This window comes from Callorhinus ursinus, unplaced genomic scaffold (genome assembly GCF_003265705.2).
Source record: "Callorhinus ursinus isolate GAN/ISIS: 27379988/994484 unplaced genomic scaffold, GSC_fseal_2.0 scaffold19, whole genome shotgun sequence".
Lineage (NCBI taxonomy): Eukaryota > Metazoa > Chordata > Mammalia > Carnivora > Otariidae > Callorhinus > Callorhinus ursinus.
In genome coordinates this window covers 19,204,675-19,209,028 of record NW_027397081.1, presented here as the reverse complement: position 1 = coordinate 19,209,028, position 4,354 = coordinate 19,204,675, and the positions used below count along the sequence as shown (strand labels likewise).

The following is a 4,354-nucleotide window of genomic DNA, read 5'->3' as shown; positions in this document are numbered from 1 at the left end:
AAAAAAAAAAAAAAAAAAAAAAAAAAATGCTGGAAAGAAGAAGAGAGAACAGAAGGCAAACCCGGGCTCCTCTTTTTACCATTTAACAACCTCTGAGGCAGCCCTTCGTGCCCACGACAGGCTGTCCATCCATAGCAAACAGTCATGGAGCACCCGTTATGAGCAGGGCATTGCACGGTCAGCCCCCTGCCTACAAGGGACACACTGTTCAGGGGAGGAGACACATGGCTTAAACAGGTTTAGATACTCTGGGTTTAAAATTCCATTGCCTGTAAAAATATGTTATAAATAGCAGTATTTTTTGTAATAATAACAACATTTATTGAGCACTTAACTAAATGCTAGGCAGGGCTCCAGGCCTGAAATGGGACTAGGGTGGCCGAGCAAGTTACCACCATTTTGAAAAGTCCCACTTCTGGTCCTTAGCTCAGCAGGCCTGGGAAGTGGACTTTATTAGTTTCCTTTCTGTTTATTTGGCTCATAGCTCTCAGATTCACAAGGAAATATATTAACCAGAATGGCAATACGTCCCTCTACAGTCATGACTATGACATTTTTCTTTTCTTTTTTTTTTTAAAGATTTTATTTATTTATTTGAGAGAGAGAGAATGAGAGACAGAGAGCACGAGAGGGAAGAGGGTCAGTGGGAGAAGCAGACTCCCTGCTGAGCAAGGAGCCCGATGCAGGACTCGATCCCGAGACTCCAGGATCATGACCTGAGCTGAAGGCAGTCGCTTAACCAACTGAGCCACCCAGGCGCCCATGACTATGACATTTTTCAGTTCATCTTCTTTCCTTATGAAAATCTGTAGGCACATCACTTGTGGGCAAGGAATCAAACAAGGGGGATTGGGTGAAGGGATTGGGGCATGTCAGAGAGAGAGAGCCTGATGCTCTCTCATCTTTGGCACTGGAAACACACCTGGACAGCTCAGAATACTGACCTAGAGGCTCACATGAAGGGTTCAGGGCACCTTCTGCCTGGATCAAGGCTGGAGACACACCAGCCCAGGTATGGCTGTTCATCTTCCTTTCTGCTTCCTTGCACGATTTTAGCCAGGCTGCAATGCAGGTCATCTGATTTCAGCTTTAGTCTCAAGGCTTTCTGGTCCCTTTGACTGGTGTTGTCTTGCCACACTCCCAGGATTATATTCACAACTCTCTTTCAAGGTAGTTTTGCTGGTAGATAAACTCAGTTTCGTGTATCCTGTGCTTTTTAAGTTGTTCTATCAGGAAGATGGCCTTTTCCTCACCACAATCCCCAATGCCAAGTCTGCCCTTGGAGCTGACTGGCCCACAAGACAGCCCAGCATCTGCTCTCCACCGCCACTTCTCGACCTCTTGTGTTCTCCCCATCTTTACCTTCAACACACACACAGGGACCAGGGGATCGGGAACAAAACATAAGGGGAGTCTTTGAACCACCTGCTTACTTCTCTGTTTCTCCCAAGAGCTATTTCTTCCTTATTCATCGTTGTGTCCCCAGAAGCTAGAATAGTTGCTAACACTGGTTACAAATTAATAAATCAATAGGTGTCTGTTAGATGAATGGAAAGAGTCCTGGCCTGTGATCAATACATCTAGAGTCTAAAATTGTTTCAACACCATCACTAACTTACTTTGGGATCTGTGACTAATCACTTGATGGCTTTGTTCACCGTTTCCCCAGACATGAAGTAGGAGAATCATCCCTCCTCCCTTCCTGCTTCAAAAGGACATTAGGCAGGTGTACCTGGTCTCTGCCAGAGATTGGACTTCTGCCGAGTGATATAAGTTATCCATCACTTTTTCCATCCTAAGAAAGGCAAAAAGGCATAAAAGCTTCTGGGCATTAAATACATGTTTTCTATTTCCATCATGTCAGTCTTCCCATGTTTCAAAACAGAAAGACACAACTTGTCCCACCAAGCTCTCGGGAATAATAAGATGATGTCTGTAAAGTATTTGATGGCTCCTAAATTTGCTGCTGATGAATTTGCACCACTGTTTTGGTTAGCAATTGATTCCATGTGCCTGGTTTCAATACTCAGAAAAGCATTTTCAAAATATAGGGATTAGGACTAAAAAAGAGATGCGGAATGAAATGGTCATGTCTAGAATTTAGTGATTTTTGGCTTTGGGTCAAGGAAGCCCCAGCGCTCGCTGAGATCATGGGTTCTTCACTGAAGACCAAGTCAAACCTCATGATGCCAGGCCCCTGGACAAAGAGTCTAGGGCCTTGGGCCCCTGCTCCTTCTTGCCCCATGGATAAGCCCCCTACCCCAAGGTGGTTGTCCTCCAGGGGACATTGACTGGTCAGCCCTGTATGATGCAGATGATCCTGGCTCCTTTCAGTTCTCACCGAGAGGCTCTGCGTGCTCTGCCCTCTGGCCAGCCACTTTCTTTCTTTCACTTTCTTTCACACGGGGAATCTCAGCTCTGAACTCAGAAAGCATAATCGGCTGCTCAGATTTTCAAAGGACAGACATAATAGGCAAAAATCCATTTCGAAGCCCGGGGCTCAAGTGAATAGAGGTAATAAAGTGAGGACAGTTTATAATCACTAATCCTCTCCTTGAAGCATTTCTTGGTGATCTCTCTTGATAATCTCCCTTTCCACCCCTCGCCCATGTGTCCATTTTCCCAGCCCCCCTCCACCCTCCTTGGCTAAAATACATAAGGAAATGTTTTTCTTATTTAATGAGTTTTTTTGGAATAAAGTTGCATAATCTGCTTTCTTAATTTTAAAAGCAGGAGAGTTGAGCATTTTGCATTGCCTAAAGGAAAACCGAGTTGTTTTTCACTTTTAATTTGGGGGGAAGAAGTGGAGGAGGAGGGAGAGGGTTGACTGTGTGGGTAGGGAAATGATAACCTAGCTTTGACATGAGTCTAAACTTTTCTCCTTGACTTTAAAATTTTTTCCTAATTCAGTGCCACTCTATGTAAGCAACTATATTTCCATCCAAGGATGCTGGTTTCTAGCCAGAAGAACCTCCCTAGGGACCTTGACTTTCTGCACCAGTGGCCTCCTGAAGGACAGGCATGGACTCTGATACTGCAGGCTGGGCCACTTACCAAATCATTCAATCTCTTTGAGCTTCAGTTTCCCTATCCGTAGCTCAATGCCTGACCGGCCCAACTCACAGGCAGTGAGAGGATAAGATTATAAAATAAAGCTGTGGATATGTGGAAGTGCTGTGGGTGGGGTGGATGGAAAATTTTGTGTGAATGGACAATGCTTTATTGCCTGACTTCCAGAATGAGTTTTTCCAATTTACAGATCAACCAGGTCCCATTCATTCTTCAGTAATCACTATCGATCCCTACTTTTTTTCCTCTTCTTTTTATTAAGGAAAAAATGAAACCCATACAAAAGCAGAGAGAACAGCATAATGAACTCCTAGGTATCCATGTCACCCAGCTCCCAAGGTCGAATCCTATGGACAATCTTGTTTCACTTATACTCTTGCCTGCCCCCTGATTATTTTGAAGAAGAAGAAAAAAAAAAGCTGGGATAAAAAAATACATATATTTCTAAAATAGATATTTTTAAACTTGGTTTGTTTGAATCAAGATTCAAACAAGTTTCACCCACTGCTTTCGGTTGATATGTCTCACTAGTTTCTTTGGTCTACGGGTCAAGGACACGAGCTCCATGGAACCCACCATGTTTTGGATTTGACGGACAGCATCTCTATGCTGTTTTTTAATCTTTTCCTGCTTTCTCTGTGTTTCCTATAAACTGGTCATTGGATCCTGAGGCTAGACCAGATTCCATGTGGTTTTTTTTGGTAAGAATGTTGGTGGCGTGGTTGAGTACTTCCTACCTCATCACTACAGGAGACAGGCACGTGGCATGTGGTGTTCCTATTGTGGGGATGTTCACCGACGTTCCAGTGGAGTCCCGATAGGCCGCCAGATCAATCTGTTACATGATGAAGCCCCCCAGCTGCTTCTCACCGAAAAGTTTTAGTTGCCACTGACGATTGTGGTGGTTTTCCAATGCGTCAGCATGGCTGGGCAGGACTAGTTTTCCTGTATGTTTCTGGTTAGGATGAGGCACAAGGGAGATTGTTGGGGGGGCGGGGAGGGGGCAGGTGAACGGAAGCAGGACCCATTATTATCTCACACCCATGTTGCTTGTCCGTGAGCTCCCTTCATTGACAGGAGATAGCGGCCACGCCTGCAACGTCCCCACCCCACCAGGTACTCTTTCAGCCTCTCCCCCGCCTGGGCCAGTGGGTGTGTGAGCGGTTTAATTTAAGATTATGGGATTATTACGACAAAGGCCCTGGGTTCTGCAGGACACCCACACCATGAACATCAGAGACAAGAATTGCCGTGGGTTTCAGGACTTCTTCCGGGACTCTGCTGC

General features: G+C 45.1%; 1 long non-coding RNA gene across 1 annotated transcript; it reads right to left on the bottom strand.

Annotated features, from left to right (window-relative positions):
• Positions 1-793: 793 nt before the first annotated feature.
• On the bottom strand, positions 794-4,021 carry LOC141374579 (uncharacterized). Its single transcript, XR_012381592.1, has 3 exons — positions 3,807-4,021; positions 1,733-1,795; positions 794-1,362 (listed from the first exon to the last, which is right to left on the bottom strand). It is a non-coding gene; the product is annotated as an uncharacterized lncRNA (long non-coding RNA).
• Positions 4,022-4,354: the final 333 nt, after the last annotated feature.